Genomic DNA, 26,748 nt, shown 5'->3' with positions numbered 1-26,748 from the left:
CAAAGTGACTGAAAGTATTGCATTTATTGGCATGAAAGAAGCTGTTACTGCTTATTATGTTATATCCAAATACTCTTGTAAGTATAGAGGACTAGAACCCTCTTGAGAAGTCAACTAAAAAGAAACCTTTGTGGGAACAGCTACTACCACATACTATAGAAAACCTTGATACCTCTCCAAAAGAGAGAATAAAATGCATATTAGGCAACCTAAATTTAGCTCCAATAAAAACTTGATATACCGTCTTCAGATCAACTCCTACTGCTGGTTCTACCCACTTTATTACCGTTTTACTGTACTGCTCCAGATAATAAATTGATAAATTTTAGATCTCCCGGCGAGATTTATTTAGAATAGTGCTTATTTAGAAAAGTGCTATGTTCCCAGCCGAAGTAGCGGTCTGAAGAAAATGGGTTATAAGTTGAAATATATGAAAGAACGCCACTAATAACCAAGTCGATTATGCAGATCTGATACTCTTGGAGTCTAGGAGCAAGCAGATCTTTGGATCGGTGTCATGTGGGTCAAAGTTACATTAAATATTTTGATATTAGGTACTAGTCGACTCTTATGTATAGACTGTTACAAGACAGTAGTGTTGGTCGCAAGAGATACACTCCAGATCATTTTGCCGAGGGCACCTTAGACCACATATAACACCTATACGAGTAAGATTTTGTTTTATTCTGAATAGATAGAGATTCAATGTGCTTTGGAAAGAAATATAGGTAAGTTTGCATCATCCACTGATTCAGTGGAAAATGTGAAAACTTTTGGAGTTGGCGAAACCGCAGTTCGGACCACGCTTCGTTCGAGAATTGATTACAGAAACTTCACTTCGTATCTTCATGGAGTGCTCAAGATCTGCGTAATATATCATTACCAATGGAAGATTTTACAGTTCTTGGAATCAAAAAACAAGATGTTTGAGTTATTAAATAGTTCAGACCGGCTTATCCTAAAAACAATTAACCACACACCCGAAGAAAAAAACAAGAAAACATAAAATCTGTCACCTTAGAGATAAAATTATACAATTTGTAGAGTAGTTTAGTTCTGATCAGAGAAATCCGTGGGATTCATAAATTCTTGAAATACAATCATAAAACTAACACAATTAGACAACTGTAAAGCCTACTATGACACCAACCATCTTTCCCTTTAGCTAATCTTAATGTTTACCTAAAATCTACGTAACAATCCTGAATGCAGCACTTCTAGCTGCCTTTTAAAGCAAAAATATTAAGAACCCCATGCAATTTGTTTCACTAAAATTGGGGTAAGAGGTAAATCAATAACGACCCAGACAGCGAAGGGCTTCAATTGCATGCAAGGTAAGTAAATATAAGTATACATGTGCACGCAAACTCATAAATCCACACATAAAAGAGCGTCAGAAACAACCCATTCAAAATTGCCGCCAACCTCTTATTACAAATACAAATAGACATACTAGCGAAAGCAGCTTTACCAAGGGTTAATATTGCATTACGTTACACGCTACTCACGTTTCCGAAAACTTTGTTTTATGGAATTCAACAATTTTCGAAATGAAACAGTTTTTGTGCGCTTTGCGTGCCAACGCCAGCAATTTCACTTCGTTACGTTCATGGTGCAGGTGGGGGAGGCAGAAGGCGCGCACAAATATGGTTAACAGGTCTCATATGTCCAATTGGGGTGCGCACGGCAATATTTGTAGTTCGAGTAAGCCGAAAATTAAATATTATATTTTGTCTGTGAATATTGGAATATTTGTTCCTTCTTTGGGGGTGGTTTCACATATCATCGGCGGACCCCATTTGCTCCAAACTTGTGGATGGAGCGGTTTGTAGCAAAGTAAAGTAACTTTCAGTGGTTATTTAATACCTCTTGTTTCCAAATTTAGCTTATAGCATATGAAGTTGACCTGTCTACACGACAGTCGTAGACATTAAATGAGGGGAACTCACAGCACAAAGCCTCTTTTTAGTAAACCTTTGTTTAAGGAAGATGTCACAAAGATGAATTCATTAGTAGATCGACACAAAAGGGGCCTCGATAGAATTATAACTACTCCACTTCAGTCCAGTGTCCACAACATTAATTTTTTGGCTCACATTGAGTAGCAAAAGCGAGTAACTAAATAACTAACTATAAGAACTTTAATATAGACTCTTTCATCAAGTAATTAAGAAGTTGGTTGGTATATCTATATAATCACGAAACTTTTGGAATCTGAAGTTGAAGATAATTCGAATTATTTCTTCGTTCGCTTGACTTGAGAAAATCTTTCCAGCAAACAAGATTTGCCACTGGTCTATCGTTCTAACAAATCACAGACCTTATAAAATTCATATTATGGAAAGTAAGACAATGAAGAGTTTTGATTTTTTTCTTCTGACGAGGCTAGCTTCCACAAACATTCGAAAGGGACAAAGAATTTGCTCATATAAAACAAATTTTCTATCGAATCGCTTCTTCCCAGTGGCTTGGGGAAATCAAACAATTGGAATTTAGCGTTGAATATACCTCTTCGTCATATAGCCAAGACTTGCTCAAGGTATTAATTCATTTCAAGGCGAGATGTATAATTAATGATTTTTATGACCTTAATTCCTTTAAATGGACTTGGATGATTTTTGACTTCGATTAAAAGACCCGCTTTCGCCTTCAGTCTACAATCGACTTTCTGTACATCGAATTCGATATTTGATTTATTTGCCATTTAGATATTTTAATTTTTTTGAAAAGTAATGCAAATTCATAATCAGCGACCCTGAAAACTTACTGCGGGATTTTCAAACGAATTCAGTGAATTTTTCAAGAAAACGTCCGCCATATTGGAACCGCCATTTTGAGCGTTTTACGAATTTGTACAGGCTACTAGTTTGTAATAGGGACAGTTCTCTGAAGTTCGTCCAGCCAAGATATTTTAGCCGCAGTCTAGCGAGAGGTGGACAATGAAGGAGAGAGTGTCTCGATGACTCAATTTCACATTCTTCCATGCAACTTTGGCAATTTGCATCCGTTAGGATATTTAGCCCCACGGCATGTAGACCCCATCGGTCAGGGTCCAGTAAGGACTCTTATCGAGCTAAATCTTGTTAACAGCAGGTCAGAACTAATTTATATTTACAGTTATAATAACACAACTGGAATTTCGAGCTGTCAGAGGAGAAGAATCTAAACATTCAAGGAAGTTGTTACTCAGCGTTCTCGGGTTAAGACACCGATACTACATTATTGAAACCGTCCCCGAGATAAGTTGTTTAGTTAGTATGTAGACTACACTTAGCTGAATATTTTATATAGTTTTTGTACATACTTCATCACTTAAATATTACATCAAAGATAGAGAAAACCGCCGAAAACTGCTAAGTTTATAACAGAGACCCCTAAGGCTCAGCTCGAATGGGTGCACTATGAGACCGTCTTTTGTTCAATCCCAGATACAAACCATGATACAATCTAGGAAAGAAGGCCGTGTTTAGTCTGACTCAATGGAATTTTTATTTGCCCCAATTAGTTAAGGAATTTTTCAAAGAAACCATAAACCTATAGCTTCTCTAGACGCATATTCTTGAGTCGATGAAATATATTTAAGGCACATAACTGACATAGATCTATATTTGAAAAATAATTTAATACAAAAATTTACTCAAACCTCTTATTTACTGTATTAATTAATTAATAAAGGACTTACCTTAATGTTTATTGTTATGTTAGTTTATTTTGACTTTGGTGATCTAGAAATAAAGAGAAGAAGAGGTGATTAATTAATTTATTGTTGACAAAATGATGCTAGGATCATTAATTTTAATCACCAATTTACTGCAAAGCTATTTATGTATGTACATATGTATATACAATATATAGGAACTGTCTGCGATACACCGAAACTTGCAGTATGGCGAATCGAACACACAACTATCATAAATTAAATTATCTACCAAAATCAAATAGAGATGGAATTGTGCGCTGTCAAACCATTTTAATGAAGTGGACAATCACTGGTTTATATTCCATTCTACCAGATGACTTTGTTTCTGCTTTCAAATTTATTTTTTTATACGAGAGAGCTGAGTTCATTTATGACGATATATGTATGTATGTAGTCTTCTACTCGCTGTTACAGAAGACGTCTATCGGCATTTTTAACACTACAACGAATGTCGTAATAGTTTCATACGCTCGTTGGCGCCATTTTTCGAGCTCCAGAATAATTTCCTATTATTAAAGCGGTTATTATCCTAGACAAAACTGCAATTTGTTACATCATAACTTTGTCGCTTGAGTACACTGACCCAATTTCGTTGAAATATTTGTGTATTATGAGTTTCTAAATAGAGAAAATAGACGGCCATAGGATGTTGGCGCAAATATGGAGGCTAAAATTGCTGTACATAAATATGCATAGGCACATACATACATACATACATATTTATTAAGTACATATACTCTACTATAATTCTACATAAATTCTATGTTATACGTACATATACATATATCTCTATATGTGTGAATGTAAGGAAAAACTTATTCCAGCAAATCTCCTACCAATTCCATGTATTTTTTCCACCATATATTTGCTCTTTGTGTTTGCCGCTTTTATTGCTTTGCTAGTAAAGTTTGTGAAATATGGCGTCATGGAAAGTGTTTTAGCGAGCCGAAAGGCCGAAAATATTAGTCAAGCGAATTGATAGTCAAAAAAATTTGGTCTGTATGTATACATACTTATATCCCCTACAAGGAAGTCCGTAGTAGTTCAGAACCAGAATGATTTTGCGTACTAAAGAACAACATAGAATGGGTTCTCTTATTATTATGAAATCTGAAATCATCTGCTTATAGTATTTAGTTTCGGAGCTGTTGAGAAAATCAGGGATTGTTTCCACCGAGACTCGGCTAAGTCTCTGACGTATCTACAGTTTGATTCATATTTGCCTGAATCACTCATTCCTCTTTTATTTTAAATTTGCACAGTTTTGTTCAACAACTTGTTGAGATTTTGAAGATAATTTCATAATGCCACTCCTTGTTGCTATTGGAAAAAAACTGAGACAAATTTTCATTATCAACATCAATAAGTGCTCCTGCTTTAAGCAACGAAGTGGAAAAAATCCTTGGGAAGAACCCATCCCAAAACCATAAGAAAAATTATCAGAGAAGCTGATTTCAATGGCATCGAAGTGCAAAGTTGAAGGTTGCAAACGAACCGTTATATAAGCCCGAAAGCTTCTGGAATACCGTAATTTTTGCAGATGAGAGTAATTTCAACCTGTTATGATCGGATAGAAATAGATATGTATGGAGTCCATACTATGGACAAAAGCAATTGCTGAGCTACAACCGCAAAATCTACATAGTACCATAAAACATGGTGGAGAACATGTAAAGGTGTGGGGATGCAGATTATTGCTGAGAGATCTATATTTTCTAGGTGGATGAAGTCTAGTTAAAAGTAACATTCTTCTTCGAAAAATAAGCAGTCTAATTTAAAGATCCAACGTTGCAGAGTTGCGAATCGAATAAAAGACTATTATAAAACTAACATAATCAACTGGATTTGAGATAGAATGGGGTTAGAGCACTTTATTTAGATTTGTATCCTCTTCTATTGAAAATAGATGTCTTGTTGAAAACTATGCATAGCGAACCATGAAGTAGCGCCCTAAGACACCTAATAAGCATATTTTTATGTGTATGAACTGACGTTAGTCCATCACCATTTGCAGTTAATTACTTTGTAAGCGTAGGCTTCACTCTTCTAGGCAGCAAAGTGTGTGCTCTTTGGGGTCACGTGCTGGTTGAATGAAGTTGCTCAACTAAGCTTATGCAGTGAAGCTCAAAATATAATTAACTAATGAACAGGAAACTCCACAGTAGGTCATTAAAGTTTACAACTATGACTTCATGCCAGAGGAAGGTGTGTCAGAGCGCTGGCAAATATGCTTCATTAATTTTCGGAGGCACAAAAGAATTTGCAGCCTTATGAAGTGGTAAGCAAAGGGTGGGTCTAACAAAATATATATAGTAATAAAAATAAATATTAATAAAGAAAATAAAAACATTATAAAGTTATAATAATAATATGCACATAACCGCAATGTGGATACAGGAGTGCAATATTTCTTAGAACATTGGATGAATTTTTGTTCGGAGACATTTTTTTATACCGAAACTATTTTATTCATGTTTGTATTTACGCATTTATGACTTCAAGTGCTCTTTTTATCATATTTCTTTACTTAAGTGTTTGATCCTTACAAGCTGAGCGCCAGCAATTAAGTAACTCATTTAGCTGCACTTCAAAAACTCAAGTATTTCATTGGCAGAAGGCTCAAAGTAAAGCGAGGCATGCTTACATACGAGTCTATATAAATACATATTCCAATATCCATTCATATATATTAAGCATATCTCAGCGCGCACATGTTACCCTCACAACCCTTTCCGGTGGGTGTTTCATCCTACACTACAAATCTTTAGTATAGTTTCTCTTCTACTTTTCTCACTTATTCTTCATTCCACTTAACCACTTGTACTTTTACATACCATTCATTGATTTCTCATGCCATACAATTCGCATTTAAGCATTTCTTCTTGTTTTCTTTTCAATGGTTCTGCAACTTGCTCGTAAAATCATAGATAATCTGTCTTGATAAATTGTTAATTGAGTGTGTAATTGAGTTGCGCAGGAAATTGCTCAGCAATTAGGGTTGATTAGAAGTGGTGCATGTATTGGAGAATGCATTGGAAATACGAGTACGAGTGGACTGCTGATTTTAGGTCAACGAATAAATTAAAGCAAGTATTAATGGAAAGAAAGTGAGTGGAGATTGTGAAGACGAGACTGTGTTAAAAGTGAAAAACTTGAACTACTGTTTCGTAGCTAGAAAAAATTCTTAAGTGAAAGCTTTAAAGTAAAATGTCAGTTTAACCAAAGCAAGTATAAATGAATGCTTGCTCTACCAACGACCATCAGTTTATTTCACAAAATCAGCTGTTTTGCTGACGCCAGTTTAGCGAATGACAGCTAGGGAGGACTGTATGAGGGCTGAAACTATTTGTGAAGATCTTTATAAAAGAGCGTTATATTTCTTAAATGTTTGGTACACTTTTCCTAAAATATAATGTTTACAAACCTTATTTGCTTTACCAATAGTTATTTACTACAATGAAACAATTTTCTTCACCTAATGGTTGGAAGTCTAACTCGAAACCTTCTACAAATTTTCCTATCAAAAATCTATTATATGATCTTATAGGAAAATACAGATGGAACTAGGTCAAGGAACACAGTAAAAATTGGAGGTTAACTTTAAAGAAAAACCCCTCAAAACGTTCGCTCATTGTGGACTTGATCTTTATTTTGCAATTTAAAATAATTTTGGGCCATTGAAAATATTCTGTACGATATTAGAAGGAATATAACCGCCATGAATTCGAAAAATGTGTTCACCAATTTCATACCTTATTATTTCCAGAAAGAGCTCTATCTTAGAAACACTTAATTGAACTCTTTATCCATGGTAACATATAATTATACTCTCGCAACAAAGTTGCTAAGAGAGAATTATAGTTTTGTTCACATAATGGTTGTTTGTAACACCCAAAACTAAACGAGTTAGATTTAAGATTATATATGCCAAAGTGATCAGGGTGAAGAGTGGAGTTCAAAGGATCGCACTATGAAGGGGCATATTTGGATGTAATTTTTTTTTGGAGAAATAGGCGTGGCCCCGCCCCCTACCAAGTTTTTTGTACATATCTCGTAAACTATTAGTTCTACAACTTTGCTTCCGCCGTTTTTTTTTTGTAAATTTAAGACTTTTTGTATAAAATCTTGGTCGTCGCTAGCTACCGCTTTTAACCATCTTTCTGGCAGTATGCGTATTCCGTGAAAATTTCAAGAATTCTGCTCAAAAAGTGACATTTTTTCAGTTGAGAATAAGTTTGGGATGCAAACAGATCTCTACAAATATTTTGTTGAGTTATTGTTGACACAAATGTCCAAGATCGATATAAAAAGATTTAATCGACCAGTGCTTGACCATAGGGACATCTATTGGAAAGCGGAGGAGGCAAAGCTGTAGACCTAATACTTAAACTTTCTGGAATCGTTTCTTTTAGGTACTACCTTATACAGTTCAAAACTGGAAGATATCGGATTATAACCACGCCCAACTCCCATACAAAGGTTATGTTGAAAACTACTCAAAATCCTTTAGTTCAGTAAGGGAAAACACCAGAAACCTTAAATTTCATTATAAAGTAGTTACAGAAGGGCTCCACCCAAATTGGTATACCAAACTTTAAGTGGGTGTGGCTCCTCCCACTTATAGGTCCAAAACCATATCTCCGAAACTACTCGAACAATATCATACATATTCATATGTCTGATATGTCCATCGGATAAATCCATCGTATGCTCTTAGAGTTTATCTAAATCATTTTTTTTTTCATTCATCATATTTTCCCATAATTTATTAGAATTTTATGTCTCAACCATCAGACATCTGTGCCACGATCACGGTTAGCTTTACCTAAACTAAAATTTTCCTAATTTTCTTGAAATTTTATAGAATCGTCAACCGGATATGAGTATAAAACTCCTCCAACTAACTTTCTGCTGACTTCGAAAGGGAAGTCTTACTGAATTAGTCACAAGACATCTTAACAAGTTGATTCAATTGAGTAATTCTAAACTTAAATCTATTAGTCTTCGTGCTAGCAGAAGAATGTGCTCTTTCTGCCATTACTGCGGACTGAACCCGGTTCTGAAATGAGATCATTAGAATGTAGCGAGAAGCCATCTCTACTCCTTTAATCATTCATTAACCATTTAAGTGTCAATATAAATCAGCACCAACTACACAGCTTTCAATTAAATCAAAGTACATTGACCAACTGGATCGATATTAGGAAGACGGTCCACCCAAACACTTTCGCAACACGCGTTGTAAGCTGTAAGCTAATATACGGTATTCGTAAGCGAATACTAAGTGATTGGGTAAAATTGTTGTTGCTGCCACAAAAAGTGTTGCAAATGAATGCATATTCATGTCAACCACAAACGACGCCGTCACAAGCTGTCACTGCGAGAGTGCGAAGGCATCAATGCTAGAATCGCTTACAAATGCCTGCCATAGTGATAGAGTCTTACAGCCGCTACGACTAGACAGTCAACTTACAGTTCTTTCTACTTTCGAGTTGATTGATTTTTTTTTGCTATGATTTGTTGTTGTTGTTGGGCGAATTGCATGCCTGTGACTGTGTCTTCCGGCAGATCGGAAATGGTATTGAAATGAACGCACTTTCATGCTAGAGCAGCGGCTGGCGGTGACGTGACGTCGGCGGTGTCAGAGTGATTGCCGATATGTAGAAGAAATGCTGGCATGATCACGAAGCGTGGGCATATGGCACTTGAGTGCTGCAATCTGGGTTGCAGTTGAGTGTATGTGCATACAGTTGTAGTGAAATTCTTGAGACTTCAACTTGTGAGTGGGGTGGTCGATGAAATATTTAAAGACTGGGAAATTATTGACTGAAGGTTTTTCGAAATTATATAGTCGAATTCGGATTTCAGATTATAAATTCTATAAAAAAGACAAATCAATGCATGTGTCTGAAATCTGTAATTCTCGAGAGCAGGCTTTAAAGCGCGAGCTGCATTATTTGTAGAATTCTATACATTTTTCTTTATAAAACACACAACTTTTCTCTACTTTTTAAGAATATTCAACAACGCTATTGAATTTCCGAGCACCACCTTTCAACCTCCCCTATTTTGAAGACAGATTATTTAAACTTAAAAGACATTACGAGCACTTTCTTTGTATGAAAGTCTTGCTCATGCACATTTTTGTTGTTTTTCAGCGCAGTCACGGTCATTAAAATATTGCAGCTATATCCCATATACTACAGTTATGCATATACATATCGAAGATACGATCTGGTTGAATGAAGCAGGGCGGCTAAATATAGCAACAGGAAAACAGATGCCTTGTAAAGAGGGTATTTAGTGAATGCTATATATTTAGTATAGCGAAGTCTGAGTGAATATATGGATATGTATGTAGAAAGATAATTGTGGGGGAAATGAAGTTGTATGTATGTAAATACAGCTTTGATAGGTGTTTGACCGAGTTCAGCTGAATATTGTTGGGATCACCTTAATTTTTTACTTAGATGGAGGATTTTTACCGGTTTTGGGCTCACAGATTGTTGGACTTTTCAGAGAAGTTTTACTACCTCAGAAACCTCTGGGAGGATTAGATAAATTTACTATACTTAAAACCAAAACTCAAAATTAAAGTGAAATCTGTCTAAATTGCAATCATCCAAATGTTTAAGAGATATAAAGAATTTATGGCACCAAACCCCTTTGTCAAAAAATATGTTAGCTCAATGAAAATAAAATGCTTCACATACGGGATAATCGAATATAACTAGTTATATTGATCACAATGGGGCTTGGAGAGGACATACAAAAATGTAGCAAATTTTTAACGAATTTTGATTATGATATCTCACGCACTAATCGAAATACACAGCAAAAAATCCGAAATCCGAAATAAAGAAAATAATTAGAGTGGTAAATAAATTTGATGAAAATGCTCACATGATATTTCAGATTATAAACAAAACTCACATCTAAAACAAATCAGACATCAATGATTTCTCAAGATGTAAAACAATATGATCTCACGTGAGCTTTCAAAAAGCTCTCATGACATTTCAAAATATAAACAAACCTGTTTCACGCCACCCCCTATGTGAGTCTACATATAAAATTTAAGCGAACCTGACTACATGTGATCCCTCATAGTGTGAATAGATTAGACTTCATGTGAAGTGAGTACATACAATTTAAGCAAACCTGAACCTCAAACTTGAACTTACGTGATCTTTCAAATGTAAACTAACCCCGCAAACAAATAATTTAGATTTGACCTCACACATATTGACCCCAAAATGTAAAGAAACCCTTGTCAAAGTTCTGTGTCCTCGGTTAAAATGTCAACAAACCCAGACCACGGGTCAATGACCTTTGACAGAGGTTTGTTTACATTTTCGTCGAGTTTGTTGAACTCTGGCTAGGGTTTATTTAACTTCTTGTGGAGATCAATAATATTTGGCCGGGGTTTGTTTAAATTTTGGTCGAAGCTTTTGAACAAGGTTTGTTTATATTTTGAAGGGTGTTATATGATTAAATTTGTGTACATTTTATGGATTCATGTGAGATCTTGAAAGATGTGAACATTTTGAAAGGTCACACGAGCGGGATGGGAAAGATACCGAGAGCTGAAGAGGGAAGCGAGACGCATTTGCAGACAAAAAAAGAAAGAGGCCGAAATGCGTGAGTATGAAGAGCTTGACAAGCTGGCCGACAGGGGTAATGCTCGAAAATTTTACGAAGAGATCCGGCGACTAACTGAAGGTTTCAAGACCGGAGCACACTCCTGTAGGACCCCCAGAGGTGATCTAGTTATTGATGACCAGAGTATACTGAGTTTGTGGAGGGAACACTTCTCCAGCCTGCTGAATGGCAGTGAAAGTACAACACCAGAAGATGGCGAACCCGATTCCCCAATCGACGACGATGGAGCAGATGTTCCATTGCCCGACCGTGAAGAAATTCGAATAGCAATTACCCGCTTGAAGAACAATAAGGCGGCGGGTGCCGATGGAATACCGGCCGAGCTATTCAAATACGGCGGCGAAGAGCTGATAAGGTGCTTGCATCAGCTTCTTTGCAGAATATGGTCGGAAGAAAGCATGTCTGACGATTGGAATCGCAGTGTACTCTGCCCAATACACAAAAAGGGAGACCCCACAATTTGCGCCAATTACCGTGGGATAAGCCTCCTCAACATCGCGTATAAGGTTCTGTCGAGCGTATTGTGTGAAAGACTAAAGCCCACTGTCAACAAACTGATTGGACCTTATCAGTGTGGCTTTAGACCTGGAAAATCAACAACGGACCAGATATTCACCATGCGCCAAATTTTGGAGAAGACCCGTGAAAATAGGATCGACACACACCATCTCTTTGTCGACTTTAAAGCTGCTTTCGACAGCACGAAAAGGAGCTGCCTTTATGCCGCGATGTCTGAATTTGGTATCCCCGCAAAACTAATACGGCTGTGTAAGCTGACGTTGAGCAACACCACAAGCTCCGTCAGGATCGGGAAGGACCTCTCCGAGCCGTTCGATACCAGACGAGGTTTCAGACAAGGTGACTCACTCTCGTGTGATTTCTTTAACCTGATGCTGGAGAAAATAATACGAGCTGCAGAGCTGAACAGAGAAGGTACAATCTTCTATAAGAGTGTACAGCTACTGGCGTACGCCGATGATATCGATATCATTGGAAACAACACCCGCGCCGTTAGTTCTGCTTTCTCCAGACTGGATAAGGAAGCGAAGCGTATGGGTCTGGTGGTGAACGAGGACAAGACGAAATATCTCCTGTCGTCAAACAAACAGTCAGCGCATTCGCGTCTTGGCTCCCACGTCACTGTTGACAGTCATAACTTTGAAGTTATAGATAATTTCGTCTACCTGGGAACCAGCATTAACAGCAATAACAATGTCAGCCTGGAAATCCAACGCAGAATCACTCTTGCCAACAGGTGCTACTATGAACTGAGTAGGCAATTGAAAAGTAAAGTCCTCTCTCGACGAACAAAAACCAAACTCTACAAGTCTCTCATCATTCCCGTCCTACTTTACGGTGCAGAAGCGTGGACGATGTCAACATCCGATGAGACGGCACTAGGAGTTTTCGAGAGAAAGGTTTTGCGGAAGATTTATGGTTCCTTAAGAATTGGCAACGGCGAATACCGCAGACGATGGAACGATGAGCTGTATGTGTTATTCGACGACATAGACATAGTCCAGCGAATAAAAAAACAGCGGCTACGCTGGCTAGGACATGTTGTTCGAATGGATGAAGGTGCTCCAGCTCTGAAAGTATTCGATGCAGTACCCGCTGGTGGAAGCAGAGGAAGAGGGAGACCTCCACTCCGATGGAAGGACCAGGTGGAGAGGGACCTGGCTTCGCTTGGAATAACCAATTGGCGCCAAACTGCCAGAAGGAGAGATGCGTTTTTTTGTTTTGGACTCGGCTATAACCGCGTAAGCGGTGTCTACGCCAGTCAAGAAGAAGAAGAAGAAGAAGAGAAATTAATTAATCAATTTAAATTTTTATTGAGAAACTCTTTTTTGCCTTTTATACTACCGGCTACTCGATAACCGATCAGCAGTTATACACATTATGGTATTTTTTATGAGGAGTACTTTAGTAATTTATGGATCACGTCAAGTCAAGTTAGGGCTTAGGGGAAATCGGTCAATGTTTTAGTAATTATGGATGGTTGTTTGATATATTTGTTTATTGCTTATTTCCAAAATTATATGAAACCAATCTAGACTTTGTGATAGGAGAAAAGTGAAATAATTTTGTAAATTTTAAACTGACTTTTGAGCCTTTTGTTCAAAATGGCTATCATAGTTTTAATTAATCTCAATTAAACGACATAACCACCAAAAGTATTATTTTAAATCGCATTACTGAACTACATTAATTAAATTTAAATATCTTAATTGAATTTCTATTTCCACAAATGCATGCTTACCGTTACAAACATATATGTATGCTTGTATGTATAGTATGTTTGTATGTTTTTACATTTCAACATACCACAAATGAGCAGATGTTAAATTGATCCATTGAAGCGCCGCGGCGAACCACAAAATTTATTTTTCCGCAAATTACCAGAACGACTCAATTCCGTAGGCATTCGATGTAAGCGGTAATTATTATTAGCGGCAAATGCATTTTGTGCCACCCACCCGCTGGTTAATACTATGCATATGATTGACTGATAAATATACATATGTGCATATGTATGTAGGCGTGTATTAACTCAATTCAGTGGTGGCGGGGTCTTTATTGCTACTGCAATCAACGAAAAAACACCCACTCGTTGCCGACATCCTTTACAATTACATACAGACATTTTCATGAGTATTATATAGTACATATTATGTATGTGTAGGGTAAGGGGTGCTTACCCGTTTGCTACTCCCTAAACTCATGCATTTATCATCATCATCATCTCGGCCGTAGCCCTTAGCAACGAAACGAGGGAGCTAAATATGTAAATACAACCCTGCATTGCTGAGAAGTAAATATGTATGTGTGTGTGCGTGCGAAAAAGCAATGACCTTTCTCTATAAAATGCATATTTATGCAGTTCTCATATACAAATGTACATATATTCAAATGAAGAGCTATACAAATATACAAATTAACATATTTATGTGAGTAGATATAGAGGCAAACATCTGTTAAAAATATCGATTTTTATGTTTCTTTCTATATTTATGATTGTACAGGATGCTTTTCTACTCTCAAGTGCTACTATACAGGCTAAAACATATATACTCATATACGCTCATTCATTCATCGTTATACTACAAGCTTTACTTTGCCACTCCACCAAGTGTTTTCTTTCTCTATTTCTTATTTGCGATTCCCCCTAGTAACAATTTTAGAATTTTATATTTTTCCATATTTTACACTTCTTCCTTTCATACTTCATATTCCGAATATTTTCAGCAGCCTGCTTGTGGCGCATAAATTTCTTTCGTTGGCATGCAATTAATTCGAAAACATTCCAACTTCACACCAGAAATTCAATTTAAACTCATACACATACATACATATATATATATAGACTACTACCCCGTTTCTAACGCTCACTTGGACGCAACGTCAATAGCTCTCGTATTCCATACATACGTATATCCTTTTGCACCTCGACTAAATTTCGTTTTCCCTAAGGGTTTACAGCGCTTTAATGCAATTAAAACAACAAAATATTTCTAATCAAGCCAAATATTGTCAACTGCTAGCGAGGGGATTACACACAGGATGTGTTTCTCTAAAAATACAAATATTTACATAACGCGTTTCATATTGTGAGGTTAGGTTGGACATATATATATGTAGTAAGGTAGGTCTCTTATGAGAGATGAGTGAAATTTATATGGTTTTTAGATTGAGAAGGGTGGAGAGTTTAGCTTTAAAGTATTGGATGGAACTCTTTAGAAGACAAGAAGTCAATGCACTATTTAAATAAATCATACAAAAGATCATCTCATTTGTACAAATAATGAATAAGATTACAGTGAACCACGAGATCTCATACACCTTAGGCTGTAAAACCCAACGAATTTCTGGCCTAGGCAACACTAAGTGTTGCCAAGTGCAATCTGACATTTCCATTGGAAAGTTTGACAATTTCTAGCATAACATCACTCAGAACGTTTTGTCATTTAATCGTGAATTGTTTTATTTACAGCGAATTAAAAAATTCATCTCGGCCACAAAATTGAATTAACTCGTGAACATTTTCGTGCGATCATTTTTCACAACTTTCGACGTGGATTATCGCGACAAGAGTGCATCGATGAACTAAAATCTTTGTATGGCTATGAAGCACCATCCTATAGCACTGTGAAAAACTGGTACAATGAATTCAATCGTGGCCGACGCTCGCTCAAAGACGAATTCCGTGAAGGTCGTCCAAAAACAGCCGTTGTGCCAGAAAACATCGATGCCGTACGTGAACTGATAATTCAAGACCGTCATGTAACATACCTTCAGATAGAGGCATGCCTATGCATTTCTCCCACCAGCATACATTCGATATTGCATGAACACCTGGCCTTAAAAAAGGTTTGTTCTCGTTGTATCCCGCACAATTTGACAATCGCTCAAAAAAAGGCTCAAAAAAGTGCTTCGAAAATTGGTTTGAGCGCATGCAAAAGTGTATAAATCTTGATGGAGAATATTTTGAAAAACAATAAAACCATTTTCATTGATAAATATTCCTATTTTCATTATTAGGCCAGAAATATATATAGCAGCCCGCGTATTTAGACACATTTCTTAATTTAGGGATTCTTGTAAGAATTTTTTGGAAAATATAGCTTGCCTCAGTATTGCTTTCTCTTTATGATTGGATTATGGATGGTTGTCTGGAGGTTAGTTACTACAACAATACCTAATTAAAATTTCCTGCAAATGTTGTTAGTATAATTTACTTAGCTTTAGCAACAGTTCTAATGGGTAGTGCCTATAAGATTATGGAATATAAATGACATCTGTGAGTTACAACATTGAATAGATTGTGATCTGGCCTTATCAAAAGATAACCTGAGTATGTCCATAATTCATTGTTATGGCAGATCTCATAACTCTTGACTGACTATTTACCAAAAATAATGAAATATAAATATTCTAATTGAAAATTTCCAAAAAATACAAAATGTATTCGTATTAACATCGAACTCCTTCCGATCTCAGATTTGACTTTGTTACGATTTTTTTAGATATAATCGTGATCTATGGAATAGTCAGTTGAAACTTCTTTAGAGTCTGACATTCGTTAGTTCATGCAGCACCACAAACTAGAGTTTAGAAATTTGAATTTGTGAACACCAATGATCTCAAATTGTGTTTAAGAAACTCCGAGTTTAATTCGAAATTTTTTATCTAACATGTTATGTCTATGTTGAAACAAGTGTTACAGATTTTGGGTTTCAAAAACACAAAGCTTAATTCATTTGTTGAATTGTCAAAATAGTGAGTTCAGTATCTCAATAAACTCAAAATTTTACTTGTAAAGCCAAGCTAAGAGAACTGTTTTATTGTGTTCTCCATGTTTGTGATCAGTGCTTAATGCTAAACACCAAAACGAATAATAAACTCGAGTTTATTGGTATTAATGGAATATTTCACATACGATGTTTGAGTACAACATTCTTTACGTTTAAACTAAATATTTAAACACTGAACAGATTTTGCGCAATGATCCACATGGGCAATGTCAATGACAGCTACAACAACAATAGAGGCAAAAACTTGCGAAAAAATTAACAACAACAACTGTCAGCAACAATGCCAAGCATGTAGTCAGTACTCAACGATAAAATGACAGTAGTTGACAAGCAAACAAATATACACAATACAAGTAAGTCAGTGAGTGGACAAGTGGGGAATGCATAATCGCGCCAAGCAGGTTTACTGCATTGTTGTAACAAACGAGAAGGCAGCGAAGATGTGTAGACAACTTGGCAATAGCGCTATCAACCGAGGCAACACAAAGTCTCTGTATGTATTTCTGGAAACAACGGGGCATTATGAAAATCTGAATGAATTGTTGTTGCATCATTAGCAGCATGCAGACTTGAGCACACTTCATGAAACAGCTGGTGAGGGGTGGCATTGTAATCAAAAATCAACGAGACCGAAGTTAAGGCAAGGGATTTGAACAGGTGAGAGATATATGTAAAAAGGATATATACGCATGCAGGTGTCACCAGGCTGCCAGGTACTTGAAATTGCTGGGTGTTGAAGTGGAAATGAAGCCATTGTCTCAACCACAAGCCAACTGGGTTCTACCCTGAGCTTTTATGGCTTTTGTTTTGCATCGCTTCTTACTTTAGATGCATAAAATATTTCTATGGAGAGTGAAGTGCTTATTTGGAGCTTAATGAAATGTCAGCATAAAAAATTATGGTTACGAGATAAGCTCAGGTAAATCTAAGGTTTCTTTTTAATTAGAATAAAATATAAATGAAAAGAGTGGAATATTTGGCAACGAATGTAAAGCTAAATTATCATTCGTTCAACCAATCAGTCTTCATCTCTCTGAGACATTATGCATATTATTAAAGATTAGGTTATTGAAACACTGTATACCATAAGGCTTCGAAATATACATACATATGTATGTGACTAAGTGGAAAATTCCTGATCATATCATGATCTTACTAGGTGCTTCAACAAAGCATTATAGTATCGTGTGATCTAGAACTACTCATGGAACAAGTATCAAATTCATGATTTGTTAAAAAAATAACCGGAATTCTTAAATTTAAAATTTCACAGACTTGAAGAGTACAATAGACGTGTTTTTATGAGCTTGGGGATTTTTGCTTAATAAAAGCTCACACTTTATTGCTTGTTCGTGAATTCTTGGCAAAAAACAATACTGTAACGTTGCCAAAGTCTTCATATTCGCCAGATACTTTTTTTCCAGATGACTTTTTCCTATTTCCAAAAATAAAAAAAGCTTTAGACGGCCGTCCAGAAATCGCTGAAAGAGCCAAAGGCTATCCTAAAAATCAAGTATGAGAAGTGTCGCGACGATTCGAAGAAGTACTGGCATAAGTACATAATATCGGGAACTAATTTAAAGGCGGCAACATTAATGTAGACGAATTATTATTATTATTTTTTTTCCAAAAACAAATATTCTCGTTATTTATTGAACACACTATACTAAGACTAAAACCAAATTCCGTATTAATTAAATTATTTAACATCAAACAAATCATATCTAACCCAATGACAGCAAACTCCATTGAAACCATTAATAAAGGAATTAAAAATTAAATCATTAAAAGCCATCATAAAAAAGCTAATAAAAACTAAGAGGGCACACATGGATCGGAATATGTGTGTATTTGTATAAATATGAGAGCAAATATCGCTTGTCTATATTTATAAACAAACAGCTTTGAAAAGCCTATAGAACCAAGAGTGAATCATCAATAAATTAAACCCACAAAGCGCCGGATAAAATATCCTCAGCAAACACATAAAATAGGGACCACCGCCAATGAACTATAAAACAAATTGAAGTACACAATAAAGCAGGTAAGCACACATATGGGATTAGTGAGCCAACAAACCAAACAGAACCAGCTGTGAAGTGTGGCGTTAAGAACCATAAAATATAGCATGGAAACAAAAATAAAACTAAGAAGTGGAGCAACAAAGCATTGAAGGGAAGGGAGAGAGAGAGAGAAAGGTCAATAAATATAACAAATAAAAATAAAAAATAAGCCATGACATAAAGAAAAATTATAAATCATTAAAATGAGTATAGAAGCATGAAGAAACAGACACATTGAAGTCTATAAAGCTGACTCATATTGCTGTAAGTAGTCTAATAAAAAAGTTGAAACTTGTCATTTGTCACATGTCCAACTCGAACTTATATTTTCTATTGGAAAAAGTGCTTTTAAGCATCTGCGATGACTTTAAAGATCACATAAATTTTAAGTGATCATTGAAAACAGCAATTTATAGCTCTAAGAGTTGTAAAAATTGCAAAAAGCATACAAGATGAGTAAGCAATAGCTGGCGCCAGTGTTTTTAAATATGTTTTCTACTAAACGCGTCTTAATGTCAGGTGAACAAAAGTAAAAACATTTGCTAAACGATACAAATCAATGTCCATTACACATATGTACATATGTATATGTATGTGGAACAACAAGCAAGCGCTGTCCATGTTTCACAGATCGACTGCAACAACAACAAAAATGTCAACTCGTCAGTCAAATTCGTGCTGCAGTAGCTAAAGACCAAAAATGTTTGGCGAAAAATGCAAAAAATAATAACAATACATATTTGCGTGGTTCAAAAATTAACTAGACAATTTAAGAAAAAGTGCAAGTAAGATAACACAATTAAGGCGTTCCATAAATTTATTAAGATAATTTTGACTGAAAATACAATTAAGTATGATTTATGTTATACAGCTTTAGGGTGGATCTTAATTTCTTTTTAATTTTGGTAGGCAATTATAAAAGAAACTAGTCTTAAATATAAATATTAGGCTGGTATACAAACTTAAGCAGGCAATTTTGGTATACAAATAGGAAATCACGACTTAGGATTGATACATCAGGGTGCTCCTTGAATTTAAACAAAATTTAAATAATTTTCAATGTATACTTTAAATTAATTATGAATAAATATTAATCAAATTAATATAAAAATTTAATTAAATTTAACGAATCGTATTTAACTGCCTTTTAACATACATACCTCAAACCTCTCAAAGGACTTAAAACAGTATACTCTCGAAAAGTAAATTCTCAGAAAGTAAATAATCGCGGAAAAGTTAATCACCTTTAAGATTACACATGCACCTCGAAAAAGTAATTTTTTTAATTTACTTTTCAGAGAGTGTGATAAAAAATTCGAAACGAAGCAAGCAGCGTTTTTTCTTCTTCTTGACTGGCGTAGACACCGCTTACGCGGTTATAGCCGAGTCCAAAACAGTGCGCCACGCATCTCTCCTTCTGGCAGTTTGGCGTCAATTGGTTATTCCAAGCGAAGCCAGGTCCCTCTCCACCTGGTCCTTCCATCGGAGTGGAGGTCTCCCTCTTCCTCTGCTTCCACCAGCGGGTACTACATCGAATACTTTCAGAGCTGGAGCACCTTCATCCATTCGAACAACATGTCCTAGCCAGCGTAGCCGCTGTTTTTTTATTCGCTGGACTATGTCTATGTCGTCGAATAACACATACAGCTCATCGTTCCATCGTCTGCGGTATTCGCCGTTGCCAATGTTTAAGGGACCATAAATCTTCCGCAAAACCTTTCTCTCGAAAACTCCTAGTGCCGTCTCATCGGATGTTGACATCGTCCACGCTTCTGCACCGTAAAGTAGGACGGGAATGATGAGAGACTTGTAGAGTTTGATTTTTGTTCGTCGAGAGAGGACTTTACTTTTCAATTGCCTACTTAGTCCATAGTAGCACCTGTTGGCAAGAGTGATTCTGCGTTGGATTTCCAGGCTGACATTGTTATTGCTGTTAATGCTGGTTCCCAGATAAACGAAATTATCTACAACTTCAAAGTTATGACTGTCAACAGTGACGTGGGAGCCAAGACGCGAGTGCGCTGACTGTTTGTTTGATGACAGGAGATATTTCGTCTTGTCCTCATTCACCACCAGACCCATACGCTTCGCTTCTTTATCTAGTCTGGAAAACGCAGAACAAACGGCGCGGTTGTTGCTTCCGATGGTATCAATATCATCGGCGTACGCCAGTACCTGTACACTCTTATAGAAGATTGTACCTTCTCTATTTAGCTCTGCAGCTCGTATTATTTTCTCCAGCATCAGGTTAAAGAAATCACACGAGAGTGAGTCACCTTGTCTGAAACCTCGTCTGGTATCGAACGGCTCGGAGAGGTCCTTCCCGATCCTGACGGAGCTTTTGGTGTTGCTCAACGTCAGCTTACACAGCCGTATTAGTTTTGCGGGGATACCAAATTCAGACATCGCGGCATAAAGGCAGCTCCTTTTCGTGCTGTCGAAAGCAGCTTTAAAGTCGACAAAGAGATGGTGTGTGTCGATCCTATTTTCACGGGTCTTCTCCAAAATTTGGCGCATGGTGAATATCTGGTCCGTTGTTGATTTTCCAGGTCTAAAGCCACACTGATAAGGTCCAATCAGTTTGTTGACGGTGGGCTTTAGTCTTTCACACAATACGCTCGACAGAACCGATACGCGATGTTGAGGAGGCTTATTGTGGGGTATTGGGCAGAGTACACTGAGATTCCAATCGTCAGGCATGCTTTCTTCCGACCATATTCTGCAAGGAAGCTGATGCAAGCACCTTATCAGCTCTTCGCCGCCGTATTTGAACAGTTCTGCCGGTAATCTATCGGCCCCCGCTGCTTTGTTGTTCTTCAAGCGGGTAATTGCTATTCGAATTTCTTCACGGTCGGGCAATGGAACATCTGCTCCATCGTCGTCGATTGGGGAATCGGGTTCGCCATCTCCTGGTGTTGTACTTTCAATGCCATTCAGCAGGCTGGAGAAGTGTTCCCTCCACAAACTCAGTATATTCTGGTCATCAATAACTAGATCACCTCTGGAGGTCCTACAGGAGTGTGCTCCGGTCTTGAAACCTTCAGTTAGTCGCCGGATCTTTTCGTAAAATTTTCGAGCATTACCCCTGTCGGCCAGCTTGTCAAGCTCTTCATACTCACGCATTTCGGCCTCTTTCTTTTTTTGTCTGCAAATGCGTCTCGCTTCCCTCTTCAGCGTTTTTTATGATGTTGCAAAAACACTTACTCTCTTGTTTATCGCGTCTTTTTAGTAAATAAACTCTCCTACTTGATCCACTGGTTTAAAAATGAAAACGATGCAAATCAGGTGTCAGACTTTTTGAATTGTCGTACAAAAATGGTCAGAAAATATATTGCAAAAGAAAAAAAAACAAAAGAATATTCAAGATTTTTTCTCTTCATAGTAAATACATATGTTTTATTGAAGCAAATAAATTAATGAATTTTTTAAGTTAAAAAATTCATTTAATATTATAAAAACCGATAATTTATGTATATATTTGGAAAAGTAAATTATTCGAAAAAGTAAATTACCCAAAATACCAATCGATTTACTTTTCGAGAGTATACTGTATATGTAAACCCACTTCTCCACATGCTATGCTTAAAAACGTTACTTTCTTTCCAAAAAATATGTATGTTAAAACAACAACAATATCTCTATATACTATTCTTGTTGATTATTCCAAATTACAGTGGGACTTCTCTGACTCTAATCACCATAAACCACAACAAAAACTTCGAGTTAGAGATACTTCGAGTTATGGAATTTTCATTAAAACATAAACTTTCCGAAAAGCTGTAAAATATGGAATTATAAACAGTTTTATTTATTTACTTTGAATAAAATTTTATTTAAATACATTAAATGATTTATTCTGTAATTTTGATTGTAGCAGTTTGGTATTGTTTGGCTCTTGTAATATCATATTTCTTGTTCGCTTCCAAACGCGATAGTAAAATTTTAAATTTTGAATTATGCTCTGGTCGAAAAGTTCGATTTATGGAAGGAAATTTTAAAATTTTACTTCTATTAAACTTATACCAATTTATACCAGTTCTTTTTTCGATTCGCTACTCTTCATGTTTTGATGAATAGAAGCAGCTAAATACAAGAAAGTATATAAATAAATGTATATTTCATCTTCTAACTCTATTTGATTATATCAAACGAAAACATCTTACATGTGACTCTAGCATTACAAATTCAGTCCACAAAATACATTTGACTGATTTTTAAGTACCACCCTAATATGTACATATATAAACAAATACAAATGCATGCAGTTCGCAGTTCCGTTCATTGGCGCAGCTGCTGCAGTTCACTGCTACTCTTTAGCTTGAATATTTCTTAACATTTCTCTTATTTATTTATTTTTTTTTTTTTTAATTTTTCCCTGCACATTTCACCCCGTAATGTGTTAACGACATCTGTAATTTGACACACATGTGAATATGTGGAAAACGAACCCTACCGGAGCACATATGCTTGCAAAGCGCTGCTCCCAGAAATTTATTTGTATGTAACAAACAGCTTGTCAAATTTCCTCGCTATGCAGTTGTCAAAATAAACACATGCGCAGCAAATGTTGTTGCAGCTCGTTGTTTTATTTCATTACACACGCCCCGCTGCACTCTCGTCGTACGCAACTTCCTTTTATGCGCTGTTAACAACTTCTGCGCTCAGCGGCGCACGCTCTCTGACTTTTGCTCACCTGCAAATTTAGTTGTTATGGTTTATTGCAATTGCAGTTGGGATAACAGCAGTGCGCTCAGTGCAACGCTCGCTACCTCTGCATCAGTTCAGTTGTCACTCTCACAGCCGGCAAATTTATTTCAGCTGACACGTGTCAAATTGACATTATGAGAGTTTCTCTATTTGGCTTTGACTTTTACTTTTCTCTAGTCATTTTGCTATTAACTGTCACTATTTGTCTCTCAATACACATTTCATCATGTTGTCAGTTAATAAGGGTGTGTTTCCCATCTCAGTGGACTTCAATTTTAACATATTTTCATAAATAGTATTTACTTACGGTATTTTCCCAATGTTTTATAGTATCCATAGCACATGTTTCATACGCATGAAGCCGGTCTTATTGTTCGATATCTGAATGGTAGTTGTACGAAGAGAGCTTTTGAAGCTCGTATGTTTTATGAAAACTGAGTTCAACATTAAGAAGAAAGAACATAAAGTAGACAATCTAGGTGAGGGTTGTATTTCCTAACGTGAATACCCCAGAGCTCTTTTCATAAATGAAACTTAACTTTTTATCGATGGTTCCTGGTAAGACATGAGAGAAGTTACTGAAGTTTGTTTCTTTTAGTAAGAATCTTATTTATTTCAAGCTTTCTAGACCCGGCTGTATTGAAATAAGAACATCTGGTAAAGGACTAGACCGTTCGTTGGAGCAATAGTATTTCGATTATGGGCCTCGAGAAGCCTCCCCAACATTGTGGAATCGTGGTAGAGCAGTAAAAAAGATTTATTTTACAATAAATTGGCATTATTGTATATGTGAGAAGAAACCCTAAAATAATTTTTCATAAATCAACCTTCACCTCTCAAATATTCCACTTACATATAGTCGGATTTCCTTATTTTCAAAAATTCACCTCTAATTTGTAACAATTGCAACGTACACATACTTTGTTGTAGTTTAAATAGCTTACTCCATTAGATTATATGTTAATTCTAATTATCTCATGTGAAGATGTCCAGTCGTAAAATTCCATATACGTCATAAAAATAAATTTCAATCTCCATCTAACCAATAAAAAGTGGTGAAAATTGTACTTAACAACCACTTAGCGGCAAACAATTGTAAATTTACGACTATTATTATTGTCATTTCAACCTTTTAACTACTTTGTCGGGCAATATTCTCAGCACATGTTAGAGATACGTTTAAATATACTCAAATATGTGTGTACTCTATGCACTATTTATTTCTCCCAGTCACAATTGAACACAATTCATGGACTACCCTATTTTTGCGGTGCGAACGAGGCTGGTTGGATTAGTCGGATAGTGAGAAGAATTGATAGACCACTGCTGTGAAAACGATATTATTGAGTACAAAAACAATCAGAACCTAATTTATCGAACTGTAAATGAAGAAGTGGCAAGAGGCTCTTGGTTTCTTGACAGATTTTTATCGGTAAGAAAACTTCTTTGAAACCTAGAAAGGGTTTCATAAATTCAACGTATCCAAATTTTAGGAGTTCGCAAAGTTTTGTTATAAGTACACTCCAAAACTCATCGATGAAACCAAGAAAAGTTCGGCACTGAAGGTCCATAATTGAAATTTGTTTAGAGTGTAAACTCGGTAAGAGGCCACAAGAGAGATCAAAACAATCTAGTCTCAAATTTGAAACTCTTCTATTCGCCAAATGCTTTGGATTTAACCGCCAAGCATTATACTCTTTATTCAAACTTGAGTTTGACTTATAGGATCAATCAAAAGGATGTCATAAAACAGAGCTCTGCTTTGAAGACTTTATGTCAACTTGCAAATATCGGTCTGTAATTGATTCCTTATACTTATCTAGTTTTACTTTGGATCCATGTTCTCATTACGATCCAGCAATTAGCTCGGTAGTAAGGGATTTAAGTATAATGATGATTGTTCCTAGTTTAGGAATTTGAAGAAGACCTGTTTATTAAAAATATTAGTCTCCTTTCCTATTATTGGTACCAGAACAAACTAGAATTGACAATCGAAATCGATAACTTGCCAGATTTATCCAGACATTGATATTCGTAGTTGCCAGAATATTCAAGTGGCAATGTACCGCTTACAATCGACTATATAAGGGCTGCCGGACTGACAGCAATACACAGTTCTGATAAGAGAGTTGTCGAGTGAGGACAATTCTAAGGAGAGAGTTGTCGAGATAAGTGTAATCTAGTTATAAGTTACAGTTTTAAAGTAGAGTAATAAAGTGTTAAGTTATAAAGAATTAGAAATAAAGATTAGTGTATAGCCATTAAAGTGTGCCTTTTATTTGACAATCCAGTGATCGAGTTTTAGAGTAAACGACCGATTTTGGAAATCCGTTACAATATGTTTTCCAGATTTGATTCCTAGTGCTAAACACACTTTTAGGAATCTGGAGAGACATTTTTTACTAATCAATTTACTCCCATTTTAATATATGTATTCTAAATCCTCATTGGAAATTGCTTTGTAGTAAGAGGTTTTAGAATAGAAAAGATTTAACTGAATAAAGAGAATGTTTAGAAACATCTGAGCTAACTTGACTTAGATATCATAGAATATCCCATAACATATCTAGGATACCATAAATGTGTGGGTCTAATTTAATATGGTATTTTTTCTTATTCTAAACTTGGAGAGTAAGTGATTTGATTGTAAAAAAGGTATCATTACTGAAACTGTGGACTGTTATGAACTCATACAATTCGGGATGGCTCGTTTTTCGAAATTTGGTATTCTGAAAAAATTTAAAAAATAGTATGAAACAAGCAAGAACCAACAGTCTGGAGCAATTTCGGCTAGCAAATAGAAGAACAGCTTCTTTGAAAAATATATAGAAAATCGACTTCGGGAACAACCCTTGTACTTGAATGTTTACTTTCTTGTTAATTAAAATGTGTTGATAAAAAATTCGTCATAAATTTCAATAAGCCACAAAACTGCCAAAGCCGAGCAAAGGAAGTTTACGTAGCAAAGACTTTAAGTAAATAAATTCTGGAGAACAAAGTGGTGTAAATACGCTGAAATCCACAGTGGTGTGCCAAACACAAAAACTAATAATAATTAAGCTTATCTCAGCGCGACGTTGACGCCAGCTGGGCGCTTCATTTGCGCTGAAGTTTGGGAGTGGATAAGTGGACAAGCTGTGGTGCTGTTTTTGGTGAATATTTGCTTGTTGATTTGGCAGTGAATTGTGTTCAGAAGAAGAAGAACAAGAACTGAAACAGAAACAGAAACAGCTTTAAATTTTGAAGGAGAAGCATAATAATATTTTATTTTCTTTTTGGGTTTGCTTATCTTTATGCCGTTTTT

The 26,748-nt window shown here is 36.1% G+C and overlaps 1 protein-coding gene across 16 annotated transcripts in view; it reads right to left on the bottom strand.

Moving 5' to 3' along the window:
* Positions 1–26,748, bottom strand: part of Guk1_2 (guanylate kinase) — a 127,589-nt gene that overhangs the window by 76,856 nt on the left and 23,985 nt on the right. For all 16 annotated transcript variants that reach the window (XM_011188176.2, XM_011188177.3, XM_011188173.3 and 13 more), the window contains one exon: positions 3,683–3,725. The gene's annotated coding sequence lies outside the window, so the exon portion shown is untranslated. The remainder of the gene's footprint in view (positions 1–3,682; positions 3,726–26,748) is intronic.

Source organism: Zeugodacus cucurbitae, chromosome 5 (genome assembly GCF_028554725.1).
Source record: "Zeugodacus cucurbitae isolate PBARC_wt_2022May chromosome 5, idZeuCucr1.2, whole genome shotgun sequence".
Classification (NCBI taxonomy): Eukaryota; Metazoa; Arthropoda; class Insecta; order Diptera; family Tephritidae; genus Zeugodacus; species Zeugodacus cucurbitae.
This window is presented reverse-complemented; position numbering and strand designations above follow the sequence as displayed.